We start from the raw sequence: 18,803 nt of genomic DNA on the forward strand, positions 1-18,803 counted from the left end.
GGATCAGCAGGTAGTTGAACTGGTGACTGAGCAGGTGTCTGACTCCTGGCTGCTCTCCTCCGGGGAACAGGAATGGGTACAGGGCCTGGCCGAACACCAGCCATCCCCACCCGAGGAACAGATACGGGTGCAGGGACGAACTGGGCTCTTGCAGCCTTAACCTTAAAGCGCCTTGAGGCGACTTTTGTTGTGATTTGGCGCTATATAAATAAAATTGAATTGAATTGAATTGAATTAACCCTGGGAGCCGGCGTAGGTGCAGGACCTAGCTGGACCTCTGCTGCTCCCACCCGAGGAACTGAGACGGGTGCAGGAGTCGGCAGGGTCACAGCTGACCTCACCCGGGGAGCCGGAACAGGTGCTGGCAATGGCTGGGTGTCCATCAACCCCACCCGAGGAGCAAGTACGGGTGCCGGGATGAATGGAGCCTCTGCCAGGCTGGAGACAGAAGCAGGGACCAGCTGGACCTCAGCCACCCTCACCCGAGGAACTGATACGGGTGCAAGGGGAAGCTGGGCCCGAGCTGCCCTGGGTATAGGAACTGGAGGTGGAGAGCGAAGCACAGAAACAGTAACAGTCACTGGGTAAACTAGGTTAATGGTGCCAAACACAGTTTCAGCAAACCACGACTTATGGTGGGCTGGTTCAAGCAACTCTGCTGTACTTAAGTTGTCCATGTCATAATTAGCAGTCTTAGGAAGAGTGAGTTTAGGAGCAGTCACAGGTACTGGGGAATTCACACAAGTAGTGTCTGGATAACCTGGGTGTGAAGCAACACTACACACAGTTGTACAGGATGTAGCTCGAGACGTAGTACACACAGAGTCCATGAAACTTGGCCGAAAAGCATGGCGCACAGAGTTAAACTGACATGACCGGGGAACAGAAAAGTTAACCTGTGCAACCAGCTCTGCAGTGCTCAAACTAAATTCTTTTGCCAGTCTATGTATAGCAGATGACACCTTGCGGCTCTTAACCTTAGCGGGCATTGAATACACAGTTGCACGGAGTCCACGAGGAAAAACAGAAATAGTCTCCTGCTTAGCAGGCACGGGAGAAGGTGAGGTATCACATGTAGGGTCCGAGTTAGCCCTTTCAAGTTGTGGCACAGAAAAACTCACAGCCTGAGAAACTGACGGAGCAACACTGGGAGTCACAGATACAAGAGCTGGTTTAAAGATTAAACTGTTCATAGCAGAGGAATGGCTAATAGTCTCTGTGTCACCTGGCCCAGGCAGAACGCTAGGAGTACACGGTAAATTGGCTTGCTCAGCAACACACGCCTCATTCACAGTAACTCTTTGAGGAGCTGAGAGAGCAGTGACTGGTTGAGAAGTTGGCTGAGAAATATCAGAAATGTCTAAAGACAAAACGGGCTGGAACATGAAACAGTCATTTGAAGGAGCATCAGCTATAGAACACTCAGTCTCGGATGGTTTGTGCTCCACAGCATGCACTGTTACATCTAGAGCTGATGGTGGTGGTGGTGGTGGTGTGTGGCTGCGCTCAGACTGGGAAACCTCAGAACATACAGGCTGATTAAAACAGTTCTGCGGGGCTACAATGCTAGTAGCAGTATGTAGGTGAGTCTGGTGTAGGATAACAGTCTTTGGTTCAGTTAACTCCACAGGTGAAACATTCATACTGGCTAACTCAGAGGAAACACGACGAGCATTGCAAGAATCTGATGGCTCAAAAACACAAAGATTACTAGCGCAAGCACCTGGTGAATAATCTGACACTGAGGTGCCTCGCTGTATAGTGTCTCTAGAGTTCAAACACAAAGTGGCGGAGTTATCCGATTCAGGTAACACAATGGCGGGCAAAACAGAGTTACTCACAGTAGTGCATAAGTCATGAAGTCCGGGATCAGAAAACTTGGGCTGAGTGTGCGACGCACAGTCACTCTCACCCACGGGTGAAGCCTGCTCAGCAGTACTGGAGCGACGGCGGCGCGAACGCCGTTTTCGCCGAGAAGGGGGAGGAGACGAGCCGGGCCGTGAATCCTCCAGTGGACCGGGCTGAACATCCTCCGACTCTTCATATTGGAGCGGCAGCTCCGGGCGGATGCGTACGGTGGAGATAAGGAAGTCCTGGATGTGGGGTGTAGCGCGCCGAATAGCCATGGGAGTCCGGACACCATCCTCTGTAAACGGATGGCTACGGTCTCCCGATATTCTTCTCCTGGCAGCGCTGCCCACTCCTGACAGTGATACTCCACTGTGTAAATTAAATCCTCGCGGAGTTCAGCGGAGGGATTGTGAGCTGCTGGGTCCATGTCATGGTCGCTTCGTACTGTCATGAACACGCTGTGTGGAGGCAGATGAGGACCCAAACGCAAAACTCACAGAGACAGAAGTGGAACTCAAAAACGCTGCTTTATTGCAGGACTTACAAAGTAACCAAACTAAACTGGGTAAACTAAACTGAGAACCGAGGGAACACAGGGAGGCACACAGGTTCGGGAAAGAGACGTTGACGAAGCGACCCTGAACTGAGAGAGACATGCACATAAATACACAGAGGGTTAACGAGGGAAGTGGGGACACACGGGAACACAGCTGACACAGATAATCGTAACAAGACATGGCAGGAGAAACGCGACACTGACGGGAGACAGTCAAAGTAAAACAGGAAGTACAGAGGTGCAGACAGGAGGAGAGAGAGACAGGAGAGCACGGGGAAAGCACAGGCGTAGCGGGCTGGGGAGACATGGAATGAAACACAAGGAGGGGAAACGAGGGCTCACAGATACACAGAGGAGCACACAGAGGAGCACACAGAGGGTAACCAAAATAAGGGACATCTTAACAGGGCAACCCAGAAACCAAGGCATAAATAAAGAACAAAACACAAAACATGAAAACTAAGAATACTAGGCCAACATGGCCCAGGATCATGACAAAAGATCTGTTCACTCTGTGTAACAAAAGACAAAGAACAAAAACACAGGATCAGACAACTCCAATCAGCATTAGAGTCAATGCTGCATCACTCTCTGTAGTCAAAAAGCTTCCGGAAACTTCTTTGTTAAACACAGCTGGAATACAAACAACAACTCCCCTCTGTTTTCTTTTCCCGCACCCTAATAAAGATTATCATCTTCATAAAGGTAATATGTAGTTTTATCCATTTGCAATAAGCCACACATGTTTCTTAGTCATGTAATGCTCCAAAATTTAGGTTCGATTACTTAAGAGAGTAGATATCGTAACCAATGATTTGCAACACCTAGCACTGCACACTTTATCAAATGTTGATGTCACAATTTAAAAGTAGGCAACAATCACAAATGATAGCTTGTATGGAATGTTTGTAGGCTTTAACATCTGAGGTGGCCTGAATTCAAATTCTATTAACACAATAAAAACAAACAGAGTCTATAAACTTACACCAAGATGTGCTGCTACAAAAACTTACTGTAAATATTATATGGTCCAACAAAACCAACACACTGAGGTTAGAGCAGACAGTTTCAGGCCACCTACTTAAAATTCATGCCTCATCACATGTTCCTTAATCCCCAAAGTTCTCAAATCCCTGTTTCTGTGTGTACTTACCTGGGACAACAGTACATCATAATATCTGGGCACACAGAAACAGGGATTTGAGATCCGTTAACATAAAAGTAAACAATACTTTACTCAGTATGACTTTTGGCAAAATGAGAAATTTGGAAATGGATGGTTCCTACAAAACAGTTTCTACATATTTCAGTCACATAGGACCATAAGCACTCCACTAAATCTAGGACGTACTTATAATGGTCGATTTAAAGGCCTAATTAAAAATGTAGTATGATGATAATTTCTTTGTAGATCATTTAATCATAAAATACAGAAATGAGTGCTGTATCTGTGCTTTAGATTTTTTCCAGTCATCAACAAAATCTTTAATTAAAAGACTAATTCAAAGAGCAGTTTTTAGACAGTGACTTAATTATTGAAGGGAAAGAAGCTTTTGAAATCCACAAGGCCCTACTTGAAGACTTAATTGTACCTAAACTGCTGTTCATGAGCTGCTCTAATGTGAAAAAATATGCGCTGCTACAAGAACCTGCCGTCCTCTGTAGGTCTGGAAATGTTTACACAGACTTTACTAGGATTTGATGACTTTTGATGATCACCAATAGCTGTGCTCACTCACACCACTACACTGAATCTCCTTTAATGAGAAACATTTCCCAGCACTGCACCTCAGAAAAACCTTTACTTACCAGACTTGAGACGATCAGATCAGCAGTCTAGACAAAGGAAACAATTCATCAGATCACTGTTTGATGATTCAGACTGTTGAGCCTCTTCACACACAATCCAATTTACTGTGACACAAATTAACTAGTAAAATCCTCAATTACTTTAAGCTTTTTTAAGTTTACTTTAGTCTAAAGAGGAGATAATTGAACTGCAGGGTCTCACATGGCTATAGCAAGTGTAATAAAAGCATTATTACTACAGAAATGCAAAGAACAGGCACCAATATTTATTGGCACAAGTGCAGGATACACCAAATATTTCCTACACAGAAGCCTTGTGGCTCCAACATTTTCTACGACAGGTCAGTTCTAATAAAGTGTGAGAAACCAAAACTTTTAATGTCCTTTTAGGTTAAAAACACTAAATACAAAGTAATTCTTTAAATCAGAAGCAACAGAAAACCTCATCATGTTTTGGTTAGTCTGATATGAATATGCAAATCCTAAAATACATGTAAATATTAACATGTTACAATAACAGAGGTGCAGAATGCTTTGTGATTAAAATGAAATGTCTTAAAATATTACACTAAAAATTCCTTTCATTGTACCAGTTGCTAGGAATATTTATGTATGTTCCAATGTCCGTGTTTGGCAACATTTCTATTTAATTTTAAAACACATTACATTCACTAAATAAGTAATTAACTAATTCGACACATTGGCTGTAATGTACTGTTTTGATTTTGGTGAAAATCTCATAAGAAGTTGAAGTTGAAATAAGAATAATGGAAGTTTTTAAGTGGGTTCAAGTCCCAAGTATTGAGTAAAAGTGAATAAGGAAAAGGAAAACAGTGAAAGTGAGTTTAAGTCTCACGTAGAAGATAGGGAATTGGTTATTTTGTCGGTTAGAGTCCCCATTGGTCATAAGGTTGGACCTGTGTCAGTCATACACTTGTTCTGAGGTGTTGATTGTTGTTTCAAAGTATTATAAATTCTTTAAGAACGGCAGCGGGGCTGCTAAGAAGCACATAGCCCGGAATTTACGCTCCCTCCTTGCCGTAGGACGCTCGGCATTGACCTATCGGCGAATACGGTTAGTTCGGTTTGGCTTAACCGTGGGGTACAGGGCATCCTGGAATAAGCTAGGAGTTAGAGTCTCCTTACCGTTTGGAACGGTAGTCTGCGCTTTTTTGGTCAGCAGAAACCCGGTTTCGGGCGTGAAACTTTAACTTAAAACTTTGAGAAAGCCTTGGCTGTGAAATGCCAAAAATAGAGCTTCAGGCAAAGTTTGGGTTGGTTAACGCTTTTAAATTCAGTTAGGGCACTAGCAATCGGGCCACCGTCGGGGACGGATACTGGTTAAATTGGTCGCAAAAAACTCGGGGAGTTTATCGGTTGGACCGTTAATTTAAATTTGTCAAAATTGTGTAGGCGTGAAAAGGCCTGATAATCTCTGCAGTTGTAATATAAAATAAGAGAGTTGGGTGTGGAAGGAGGCTCTGTGTGACAACAGCGCACTGCAGCGCTGCGGGCTATTTTTAGACTGTGTGTGAACATGCAAATGAGGTGGCTGCTGTGAAGCGCACAGAGGGCTTCTACTTTCTGTTTAGCGTATTACTGAGTTTTATAATCATGATTTGCAAATATTGTTAAAAGCCTGTAAATAAGATGCTGATTTTGCTCACCATATTAGTAAAAATGAGTTTTGATTTATTGTTGTGAATATATGATTAATGGCTGTGGTTGGCATATTTCTCTTGTGATGCAAAGCTGGATGTTTTAGAGTTTGAAAATGCTTTTGATTCAAGCAATGTATACGTAATGCTATAAGAGTTTAAGTTTCTTTTTCTTTCAGTTTGAAAACGCATAGATAGATATGTTTGAAAAATGCAGTTACCTGTTTTGATGTGCAAGTGAATCCTGCACCCAGATACACAACTCTGAATACATAAGAACAAACGTCTTTTGTGAAGTACATGACAACATGTCACATATTTTATGATGACGGGGAAAAAGGAAAACTGAATAAGATGGGTCTGTGACCTAAATGAGTGAAAAGCACAGACATAGGGATTAATCTCATATCTAATAAGACATTAGGGTTATGTTGTGTGTGGTGTGGCTGATGGATGGTTTGGAGTTAATTTAGCTGATGATTTTTCTTCTTTTGAAGTTGAGCCTGCCAATTAATATGATGGTATGATAAACCATGCTAATGGTATGATTTACCCTCCTGAGATGAGGAGCATGTGTCATGACATGGCATGAGGCGACTTTTGTTGTGATTTGGTGCTATATAAATAAAATTGAATTGAATTGAATGACTTAACGAGGCCTTTTTGATTTGTTACTTTCACAGTGCACTCACTGGCGTGTCTAGAAAATTTTTGTTGGGGGGGCCAGGTAGGGGCACAGATTTGGAGAAGGGTGGCAGATGTAATTGGCAGATAATGTTAAAAAAATTCTACCAACAGTTAACCATCATTCAATAACCCTGTAAACCTAATAACTGAATTTGCTTTTGACTCTTATTAGAACGAGGTTTTAACCACTATGGTGCAGCAATATTTGCATAGTATTTTTACTGACATATAGTGCACGTATGTTTTGGGCAAAAACATTTTTAAATATCAAAATACGAACATTTTTAACATACAATTGGCAAATTAGCCAATGCAAAACTTTATCTGCCTATTAAAAAAAGAAGATAATCTTCTCACAAACTGGTGTTTGATTTTGAAACAGGAAAAAAGTGGGGAAACAAATGAAAAGACTAACATTTGAATAAAACCTGAAAGCAAGTAAATACTTTCTATGCTGCCTTATGATAAACTTTGGTAATATTGATGTATAAAGAACAACACTGGCTGATGATAAAATACAGTCAGCTGGCATGGTGACACTGCCGGTATTAACCTGCAGGCTGGACTGGAACGAAAAATCGGGCATTTTGACTAGAGACCGGCCCACCAGGTATTAAAGCCATAAAGCCTTTGAATGAAAACAAACGCTGTTGTGACAGTGATGTACGCTGTCCTTTGGTATATGTATGATTTCTATCAATTTTACATCAGATAAAAACTTTGTTCGCAAGATTCAGATATTTATTTAATAAAAGCTAAATATTTTAAATGAGAATAAGAAAGAAAAGTATTTCTTTGTGCCCCCCTTTCCCTGTTGGCCCCCTGGCATCACTTTGCTAGACCCGCCCCTGCACAGTTACCAGCTGTCAGCTACATAGAAAAGGATCCTGGTGTTATTTGTCTCTCAGAAACAGTTCATAACTTCAGCTCATTCATGTCACCTACAAGGTAAACCTGTTTCTCCATCACCTGTTCAGCTCTGATCATTCAGTAAGGACATCTCCTGGTTCCATCTTCATGTTTCCCTCTCACCACATATCCAAACCGACATCATGACCAGCAGCTTTACAGCTGTGGCTCCAGCAAACATCAGCTGATACTAGAAATTAATATTAAATAAATTCTAACAACAGCTGACCAAGCTTAAACGTGCTGCTGTTGTTTAGCGCGACATCCGCTAGTTTCCTCTTTCTGGTGCAAAGTGGGTGATAAACAAACGAGAGAAAAGCCGATCAGCTGATCATTGATCAGTTTCATGATTGAAGTAGCAACAGGAGAGGGAGGGGGAGAGAATGAGAGAAGAAGAGGCAGCTGTGCAGCAAAGACACAGAATAACTCCAGCTTTGTGTCTTTTTTCCATTCTAGCTGAAGTCCGGGACAAACTGCGTCTCTTCTCAGCTCAATACAAAACCTGTAATATTTTCTCTGAATGAGGGACCATTCCATTTTTTAAGGAGCGGTTGGAAACTCTACTAACTAAACTTATGAATAAAATAAAGTTCACTATCAGTAACATCACAGCACCCACCCAGCTGTATAGAAACTCCGTCATGCTAGCTAGCACGCAGTATGAGTTATTGTAACTGACTGTAAAAAGTCAGCATAACAAAAATAAACTCCACCTAAACTTGGTTTATATCTGACCCAGATAGACTGCAGGTCATAACTTCTTACCTGAAGTTCAGTTCACCTGACACTGGGACCGGAGGCCGCCTCGGGTCTCTCCTCCTGCCTCCCCTTCACGCATCCACCTGCTAGCCGCCGTGGAAGCTCCGCCATGCTCGATGGCCAGTCCAGCTAAACTGTTAATCTTTCGCCGAAAAACTTTTTTCTGCGGTGCCGTCTTTCGTGCTTGGCTCTCCTACCTTTGCTAACACGATGCTCATAGCTCAGAAGCCGATGCTGCATTCACTTACACTCGGATATCTGAGCTTCACTGTGAAAACATAATCGTACATTTGATTTTTCATTGGATTTTATTGTTTTGGCTTCGGGGTGGCACCTGGGGTGGCCAGTCTGGTTGGGGGGTGGCCTGTGCCCCCCCAGGCCACCCCGCTGGACACGCCACAGAGTGCACTGAAAGTTTTGTTTGATGATCTCGTTTGAGCAGATCTGCACGATTAGAACAGAAGCACTATACAACACGTCGTCGAGCAAATTGTTGCAAGTGAGTTTCTCCACATTAAAATGGGCTCGGGAGCAGTTACTTTTTGGGACAATTAGAAAATAGGTCCCTGTCCAAAAAGGATTCAGCGAGGTAATCCGATCTAAAGTTCTTCTTTTTCTTTTTGAAATGACATCATTTTGCTGAGGGGTGGAAACGAAATGCGACGATAGGTTCCACTATCAGCAAAGAAAGAATGAATGAATGCATGAATGAATGAGTGAAAGAGAAAAAACTGACTGACCAACACGTTCTCACTCCCAATTCGTCAAATGTGTGACGCATGGTCAGGCTCCCTCTGCTTCACTTACCGACGCGCAGGGTACCCCCCTCGCGTCGAGAATTGACGTGCAGGGTCCTCTAATTGAATACTATAGCGCTCCCTAAACGTTGTTTATTGACGACAAGAGCCTGTTGTCCGTATATTTATATATTTCCGAAATCACATTGTAGTGACGTGTACCGAACACAATATATTATATAATGTAAACAACTACCTGAGAAACATCAGATACAGCAGATAAATTAATTATAGGCCATTACTTTTGTATCGTTTATTGCATTTATGGAGGGAGAGGTGTATGCTGGGTAATGGCACAGCTAGCGACCGGGTGACCCGCTTCGGATGTTCAGTCCATCAGGCGTTATTAGCAGAAATCAGGTAAGACCATTTAAACGGACAGCATTTACAGAATGACTATTAAAAGTCAGCGAGTGTCAATAATGTTAATGTGGTTATGTTAGTAATACAGCGAGTGCTAATATAACAGCTTTAAGATGCATTTGTAGATATTATTACGTGTTTTACCGTCTTTATGGTGCTAGCTTAAAGTTACGGTGTAAACGTTAGCTTATATTGTAGTAAAGCTGTTACTGTTGAAACGATGTTAGGGCAGAAATATTAGCTTCTGTCATGACTGATGAAGTTACTAGTTAATGAAGTTTCCAGTAAAGTGATTAATCGCAGCCACAGATTGACAGTAAATATCTCGATTAGCTTCAATGCATCTGTAATAAATATGTACAAGTTTCAGTGCTTCGTTTAAACTGTACGATACTTATACTGACCCAGGGTCAGTGTAAAATACAATCCTAGCTGTGTGAACAAAGCCTGGCTCCTTTAATCCTGCATGACAAACCTCAGGATGCAGGTTATTATTACTCTTTCCTGCTGGCACACCTGTCACACCTGAGAGTCAGCTAGAAACTTACAGTGACGTGGACATCATGCAAAGACTGCCAGACTCTGTAATACTGTAAATGATCAGTGACTCAGGTTAACACTAAACTTTAAACAGTCCCTCTGTGTCTCTGTGTGTGCTGAACATTTAGGATTGAGTCAGGCTGCATTGACTGTGGGACTTTTCTGTGTTAAAAGCAAGTTGAAGACGGCTCAGAAACATTTGAAGATTAACATTTAGCGTTATGGCTGCTGGTGGTTTGTAAAGCCTCTACTCAGCTTTGTTACTAATTTATGTTTGTTGTTGTTTAACACAGATTTCAGAAGAGCAAAGATGAGGACTGTTGCTTAATCCTTAATAGTTTAAGTGGATTGGAAATAAAAAAAATTCCAGATTTTTCTCCCACAGAAGTTTCATTTGTCAGTGTGAAGAGGGAGCTGCAGTGAGGACACAGCCTGGTCACTGAGGTCAGAGGTCAGAATCTGAAACAGCTCAGGTTTATATTCTAGGGGTTATAAAAAAAATCGAAATGTATTTATAAAGAAACCTTTAAATAATATTTTAATTAATAGTCATAATTATGATTATTATTAGAAATATCAAACATTTAAGTGGATTTTCTGTCACACGTATTGTCTTAGCCCTGCGATAACTAGCAGCCTGTCTTTGTCCTGTATCAGCTGGGATAGGCTTCATCCTCCCGCGACCTTGAATTGGATACATGAATTGTATTGAATTGTATTCCAATTATGTAATCTGATCATTTACAAACTCAAGGTATCCAATCAAAATGTAAGTAATAATGATAAAAATGGGAAAGCAGAAATAAGTGTGACATGAATGTAAATGTGTGAGCTGACATAGAGGACAGCTACATGTAGTCTGAAAACCTTTGTTGTCAAGTTTGCTGGTATATCAGCACGAGACATTCTTACATAGAAGAGTCTGTTAAAGTCTCTAACTCAGTGAAGCATTATTGGTCCCGTCTGTTTGGATAAATATAGTAAGTTGATGTTTGTCCATTTATTGACACACTTTCTTAAGTGCTTATCCAGTTCAGGATCACAGTGGAGCTGCAGCTGGATATGTTCAGTAAAGAAACCTTACAAAAGTTAACATAAACCTGCATCTCTGTACGTTGTTGTCCACAGGATGAGAAAATCAAACTGGAAGACTGTGGAACATGTTAATAAATGTTTGTGTTTATGCCTGTGTCTTTCACAGGAGGCGCTGAAAGGTTTCCCTAATAGTTCCTGGTGAATCAAAGCAGGACCATAAAGGTTGCTGGACTGCATGATGGCCTTACCCCTGAGAAGTCATCCTGTTAAAGGAGGAACCAGTTAGAAGCTGTTTTCAAAGTAGCTGAGCAGATTTCATCTCAAGTAAGCGATTAACTGTTTGTTTGTTTGTTGTGCCACTTAAAGAGCATTTAAGGACGTCTTTTGAGTGTCCAGTTGAATTAATTCTACTGGCTCTCATGGTCATTTGTGATTATGGACATATTTTTCATGTTCATCCAGCTATTTAGTAAATTCTATCTATTTAGTAATAACTGTCAGCTGTAAAATATAATATAAATATAAAAATATCTAAATATCTCCTGCCCTTTATATTTTAATGATGTAAGACCAGACGTCTGTTATCGTGTTACATAAGCATTAATGAATTGGATTTATATAGGGCTGTTCAAGGCACCCAAAGCGCTTGATATGTGAGCATTCCTCACATATGAATGGGATGCTGTACAGTACAATCCTACTGACACAGCAGAGGGATAACGACGGCTATTCAACATCGTTACACAACACATTCGAGCTGCATGATGCAGACAAAGTGACTAAATCATCTTTTTGTGGTCTATTGTCTTCAAACCAGGAGACAAAGCCGATGGCAGAAGATGTTTGGAGAAGAACTTCAGGCCGTTGACTGAAAAGGTTTTTTTTTCTTGTTATCAAAAGACATTTGGAGTGACGGCTTCTACAACTGTGCTGAAGTAAAGCTTACAGCCTAAGAAGTCACAGTGTTGATATTCAACACAAAGAAAAAAGCTCACTAGTTTGAATTTATTTACAATCATAGTTTGTATACATTCTGACTGTAAACAGCTTTTACAGCTTTGATATTGTTTGACACTCGATATCAGGTGATGGGATTTAATTTAAAGGTTTCTTTGTCCCAATGAGCCATTTACACTGACCAGTTCAGTTTAACTGTAACACGTTCATTATTTAGATCCAACGTTTCTAAGAGAAATAACTGAATGTAAAAAATGGCAGCCCTCAGACCAGGTTTAATTGATAGAGATATATGCATGCATTATGAAATTTATGTATCCCAGATCATTTTTATTCATCTAGTCCTGGCAGACCCACCCCTTCCTCCCAAGTTAACTGCAACCCAAAAGAACTAGTGGGGGTATTTACACACTCACAACCAGTGTGGGGTAAAAAGAGCCACCAAAAACCTGTCAGCCTGCACAGCTACAGATGTGCTAACAGCTATAAGAGTTAGAAGCTCTGCTTATGGAGAAACTTTCTAAGCCTAACAGAGGACAGGTAGTCCTGCCCAAATAACATGATATAACCCCACATACAGCCCAGCCATAAAGTGAACCAAGTCATTTAGTTAAAGACAGCATGGGAGCAAATGCCAGCTTGCACCAACCTGACATTTCTTCCTCCTGAATTAAATGGATGAATGGATGAAAGTTAAATGACTACAAACCTAAAGCCACTAGTTCCCACACTGGAGTTCCCTGACACTGTGTTTTAACTATATTTAGCTTGTATCAACAGTTGTAACAGGCTAAGCTACGTGAGACACTGCATTGAACAATTGTTTCTATCTTAATGGTTTCAGCTCAGATGTTCTGCTTTTTCCTTTCAGTAGATCAAAGCAGCTCGTGCTCTGTCTGCTTCCATTCTGATGGCAAGAAGGAGAAGAAGGAGAAGAAGAAGAAGAAGAAGAAGAAGAAGAAGAAGACTTCAGCGAAGTGGCGTTCATGGTCTCAGTGGACAGTCATGGTCACACACTGCATGTGGTTTTAAAAGCAACATTGTTCACCACAACAATGGAGATGTGTAATATCAGTGCAGCTACGGTTTGTTCTTGAACATCAGTTCTGTTTTCTACTTTGACCACTTAGACCAAAAAGTGTTGTTTTCAGATTCTTTCTTATAAATCTGTAAATCACCTGTTCATTTTTTATTACAATTAGTTTCACATAAATGTTAGTGTTTCCTTTATAGTCTTTTAATGCTTACACTACACTGTACACGTCTACATTAGAGACATTTCTGTTACCTATTTATGAGAGTGGGCTGCTTTACTACAATTTGGAAATGGATGCAAAATCGTGCTATTGTTTGTTTTTTAATATGATTCAATTCAATTCAATAAAACTTTATTGATCCTGAAGGTTGACCCCGAGGGAAATTTGGGTTAAGGCCAACACAGGACGTGTCTGACTAAGCAAAGATGAATCTGATCCCATTTCTACCTGTCTCTACTGTTTCACCTGTAACTGTCAGGATATATATTTATTCCAGCTCTCACAGGACAAAGGAATGACTCAGACTTGTCAAATGTTCTTTGACTTGATAAACAATTTGAAGTTCACAATTTTCTTACAAATAAAACTATAATGACAAACATGAACAGCTGTGCTTATTTCTGAGACATGAGTTTTTTGAATGTGTTCACATTTAGACAGTGTACATTTGTATGCTGAAACTGTAATGGTGAGCCTGAGGTGATGGTCAGCAGAAGGCAAATATATATAAATATAAAACAATACTGAAGTAATGTCTTTACCCTCTGCAGCGTGTGGACGCTGTGCACACAATCACCTTATTCACTGTAGTAAACATGCACCGCTAGCTCACGTGACTGACTGTCTCCATGGTTACATCGTATATTATTAGCTATGTAAACAGCTTCCAAAGATACCGCCATAGCTCTCTGCAGCTGTAACACTTTAACACTTTACAAATCATTTCACGTTTTTGATAGTTATGGATAAAGAATGTGTTTTAAAGTCATGCTAGGCTGTTGCTATGGTGGTTGCTGTGGACTAGGGTGGACCGCGTCCGATTCCTGTTGTTAGCTGTCCGCCGTAGGAAGGCTGCGTTCCGTTTAGAAGTAGCGACAGTCTGCCGTAACTCGAACTCAAACCCCGCTTTGTTCTGTAATTAAAGGCATTTTATAGCCGTTCATGACACGCACACACATAAAGCACTTTGCCTCACCATGAGTTGCATTCACCATGAGAATGCAACTCATGGTGAATGCAACAAGGATAGAAAAATGAAGCAACCAGAGATTTAATGATGAAGACTCTGGGTTCTGTAGTTCACGTTTTACAGTCCTGAATGACTCACTGCACATCCATATAATTTATTGAAGAGGAGTTTAGAACCGACACAGAACCATGACAGAATATTTCATATATCAGTCTGATCTTCATTCTATCAGAAACAGTTATCACAGCTCGTACATTTTCTTTTTACACATATATGCAGCGCCGTAGCTCCGCAAACGCACATAACGCACACTGCGTAGGGCACCAAATGGCCGGTAGGGCACCAAAAAAATCAGGGTCGTAAAAAAAAAAAAAGTAAACCATATTAATACTATAAATATCATATGCATTAATATGGTTAAACAATACAAAAGCAACATAAAACAATTTTCCCGAGAAAAGGGGTGAATCTGCTTTGTGCCCTGTCTCCAGTCTCCTCCTGGTGCCCCCCCCCCCCCCACTCCCAGTGGTCTGTTCTATAATGCCTCAATTCGGTATTGGTAAACACCTGTTTGAACATGGCCTCGAAACGGCAACAGGAGTCGGGAGCGGAGAAAAGAAAGAAGAAGAGGAAGCGTGATGAAACTCAGGCGTCGCTTGCCGGTAAGGCAATGTTTAAATAATAACAATAAAAAAAGTTCATTATTGTAGCCCTTGCTTGCACGCTCATGTCCGTCAACTCTGTGATACCTCCTGTTAGCAGTGTTCATACTGTGTTAACAAATGTTGCAAATGATTGATGTTGGGTAGTTTGTTTACGTTGTGGATATGAATATAGAATGGACTACTAAAAGCAACTCATCATGGTCACTCAATTGACGGTTTTCAGATAACGTTAGCAATCGTGAGACTAGCATTTCCCTCCTCAGGTTGCTAGCTGGCTAACGTCATGCATGCTACTGATTAACCTTAACTTTGGGATAGGTCAGTGATGCAGTCAAGTACAGCGCCGTAGCTCCGCAAACGCACATAACGCACACTGCGTAGGGCACCAAATGGCCGGTAGGGCACCAAAAAAATCAGGGTCGTAAAAAAAAAAAAAAGTAAACCATATTAATACTATAAATATCATATGCATTAATATGGTTAAACAATACAAAAGCAACATAAAACAATTTTCCCGAGAAAAGGGGTGAATCTGCTTTGTGCCCTGTCTCCAGTCTCCTCCTGGTGCCCCCCCCCCCCCCACTCCCAGTGGTCTGTTCTATAATGCCTCAATTCGGTATTGGTAAACACCTGTTTGAACATGGCCTCGAAACGGCAACAGGAGTCGGGAGCGGAGAAAAGAAAGAAGAAGAGGAAGCGTGATGAAACTCAGGCGTCGCTTGCCGGTAAGGCAATGTTTAAATAATAACAATAAAAAAAGTTCATTATTGTAGCCCTTGCTTGCACGCTCATGTCCGTCAACTCTGTGATACCTCCTGTTAGCAGTGTTCATACTGTGTTAACAAATGTTGCAAATGATTGATGTTGGGTAGTTTGTTTACGTTGTGGATATGAATATAGAATGGACTACTAAAAGCAACTCATCATGGTCACTCAATTGACGGTTTTCAGATAACGTTAGCAATCGTGAGACTAGCATTTCCCTCCTCAGGTTGCTAGCTGGCTAACGTCATGCATGCTACTGATTAACCTTAACTTTGGGATAGGTCAGTGATGCAGTCAAGTATTATTATCAGATTAGACAAGATTACTTTGTATGTTGCTGCATTTCAGGATATCTATAAAGACGCATATCTTATTTATGCGGCATAAATAAGATATAGGTTTCATATTACAGTGTAATATGAAACCTATATCTTCCAGTAATATAGATTTCCTACTTGCGCATTTATATCAAATTATGTACAGCATGTTTATATTGCCATTTGCCATTATGAAAATCTATACATGTAAAATATAGTTAGTAATTTTTAAATGTACCAGTGACTTACTTAATTTATTAGTCTTATAATGCAATTTTTCGTAGGCCTGCTGTAGATTCAAAATTGTATTTCTGTAAAATCCCTGAATATTTTCTCTTGTATGCAGGGTCAATGCTTAAATATGTTCAAGGAGGATCTCAAGGACAGGATGAACCATCCAGTAGTAGTGCCATCCCTGGACATCAACCACCAGCCATTGTAGACCCTGCAACAATCCCTAGCCAAGAAGAACAAGAACCATCAACCACCAGTTCAGGTACAGTTCCATACACAAGTACCACTGAGAGTCCTGTCACTGAGAGACTATCAGAAAGTGACACTGTGGAGACATGTGTGCCCCCTTCAACCGATCCTGCTCTTTGGCCAGCTCACATTGTAGATGCTGATCGTGTTGAAATTGTGCGGAGAGGTCCTTTTAATGTCAGCTCTGATTTTAATTTTCCAAAGGGGCCTGAGTATTTATTTGTAACAGTATTTTTAACCTCCTTTAACCTTATTTATTTGTTTAACTGTCATGTTTGTTGTTATTTAATTAAACAAATTCCACTGAGAAATTCAAAAGTATTAATGTTTTTTTTTTTTTTTTTAAGTGGCGGGGGGGGGGCACCATAAAGCATTTGTGCTTAGGGCACCCAAATGGCTAGCAACGGCCCTGGTCAAGTATTATTATCAGATTAGACAAGATTACTTTGTATGTTGCTGCATTTCAGGATATCTATAAAGACGCATATCTTATTTATGCGGCATAAATAAGATATAGGTTTCATATTACAGTGTAATATGAAACCTATATCTTCCAGTAATATAGATTTCCTACTTGCGCATTTATATCAAATTATGTACAGCATGTTTATATTGCCATTTGCCATTATGAAAATCTATACATGTAAAATATAGTTAGTAATTTTTAAATGTACCAGTGACTTACTTAATTTATTAGTCTTATAATGCAATTTTTCGTAGGCCTGCTGTAGATTCAAAATTGTATTTCTGTAAAATCCCTGAATATTTTCTCTTGTATGCAGGGTCAATGCTTAAATATGTTCAAGGAGGATCTCAAGGACAGGATGAACCATCCAGTAGTAGTGCCATCCCTGGACATCAACCACCAGCCATTGTAGACCCTGCAACAATCCCTAGCCAAGAAGAACAAGAACCATCAACCACCAGTTCAGGTACAGTTCCATACACAAGTACCACTGAGAGTCCTGTCACTGAGAGACTATCAGAAAGTGACACTGTGGAGACATGTGTGCCCCCTTCAACCGATCCTGCTCTTTGGCCAGCTCACATTGTAGATGCTGATCGTGTTGAAATTGTGCGGAGAGGTCCTTTTAATGTCAGCTCTGATTTTAATTTTCCAAAGGGGCCTGAGTATTTATTTGTAACAGTATTTTTAACCTCCTTTAACCTTATTTATTTGTTTAACTGTCATGTTTGTTGTTATTTAATTAAACAAATTCCACTGAGAAATTCAAAAGTATTAATGTTTTTTTTTTTTTTTTTAAGTGGCGGGGGGGGGGCACCATAAAGCATTTGTGCTTAGGGCACCCAAATGGCTAGCAACGGCCCTGCATATATGTAAGCATTGAGCCAAATTTAGTAATGCCAACATATTGAAAGAACAATGTTTGTCTCTTATATATAATACATCTGTATATACACTGTCAGAGATACTTGAGTGTCTTTGAGTGAAGTGATTAATGTAATAACTATAATATTGTCCATATTATATTTACATTACCACAGTGAGATGATTTTAGTCTCATGAAAAACATTAGCTAGTAAATAACAATTAGCTAATCTTAAATGACTGTTCAGTACAGAAATGAAGCCCAACAATCATGTTTTACAGTCCTGTGGTCTCAGCCTCAGATACTTTTCAAATCACACAGAGCTCATGTAGAAACAAATGAACAAAATATGTTCTTCTTCATTTCTGTCAAACAAAACTGTATGAAACGTTTCCAGCTGTTAGTATCATGGTTGCTAGGCAACCTGGGCAGCGCGATGGAGGCTAGACCGTCCCATTTCACAAGCCTACAAGCCTCGCACTTCCAGCCTTAGCGGTCTTTGAGTACGCGGCCCTTGTGTACCGTTGAGGCTGCGTACTTTAAGGCTGCAGAACCTGAATTGGGATACAGCCATGATGATCTCCAGCCTTGTGCTCGTCAACATTCTCACCTGAGTTAAGAAGACGATTACTGAAATGGTCTCAGCAGGTCCTTTAATGACAGCAATGAAATGCAGTGGTAAGGGTTTTTGGGATTAAGTTCATTTTCATGGCAAAGAAGGACGATGCAATTCATCTGATCACTCTTCATAACATTCTGGATTGTATGCAAATTGCTATTAGAAAAACGTAAGCAGCAACTTTTCCAATTTCCAATATTTATGCAATTCTCAAAACCTGTATAACCTCTTTTTAAGTTTTGTGGATATTATACATGGTTGTGCTCAGGATGTGTCGGCCAATTTCCACTGGAAATGCCTTTTATATATTTATTTTATTTTTACTCTATTTAATTTGTAAAATATGTATATACACACTCACACACACGTAGACATACATATTAAGTATACACATTCAGTTATTTATTCATATAATTCTCAGATTTAGCCATCCTTATATTTGCTTGTTTCATGTTATTGTATTTTTGCACACCTCT

General features: G+C 40.5%; 3 long non-coding RNA genes across 5 annotated transcripts; all 3 read left to right on the top strand.

Annotated features, from left to right (window-relative positions):
* The first annotated feature begins 9,926 nt into the window (after positions 1 to 9,926).
* On the top strand, positions 9,927 to 12,842 carry LOC109201637 (uncharacterized). Of its 3 annotated transcripts, none has more exons than XR_003219066.1 (4): positions 9,927 to 10,380; positions 11,131 to 11,288; positions 11,782 to 11,840; positions 12,793 to 12,842. It is a non-coding gene; the product is annotated as an uncharacterized LOC109201637 (long non-coding RNA). The 3 variants fall into 3 exon arrangements; XR_002061695.2 differs by having other exon boundaries at positions 11,785 to 11,840; XR_003219067.1 differs by having other exon boundaries at positions 11,785 to 11,840; positions 12,796 to 12,842.
* Positions 12,843 to 14,429: 1,587 nt separating this feature from the next.
* On the top strand, positions 14,430 to 16,571 carry LOC109201624 (uncharacterized). Its single transcript, XR_002061679.2, has 2 exons — positions 14,430 to 14,809; positions 16,241 to 16,571. It is a non-coding gene; the product is annotated as an uncharacterized LOC109201624 (long non-coding RNA).
* Positions 16,572 to 16,795: 224 nt separating this feature from the next.
* LOC109201655 (uncharacterized) lies at positions 16,796 to 17,490 on the top strand. The gene is made up of 2 exons (XR_002061721.2): positions 16,796 to 16,894; positions 16,943 to 17,490. It is a non-coding gene; the product is annotated as an uncharacterized LOC109201655 (long non-coding RNA).
* The last annotated feature ends 1,313 nt before the right edge of the window (positions 17,491 to 18,803 follow it).

This window comes from Oreochromis niloticus, linkage group LG3 (assembly GCF_001858045.2).
Source record: "Oreochromis niloticus isolate F11D_XX linkage group LG3, O_niloticus_UMD_NMBU, whole genome shotgun sequence".
Lineage (NCBI taxonomy): Eukaryota > Metazoa > Chordata > Actinopteri > Cichliformes > Cichlidae > Oreochromis > Oreochromis niloticus.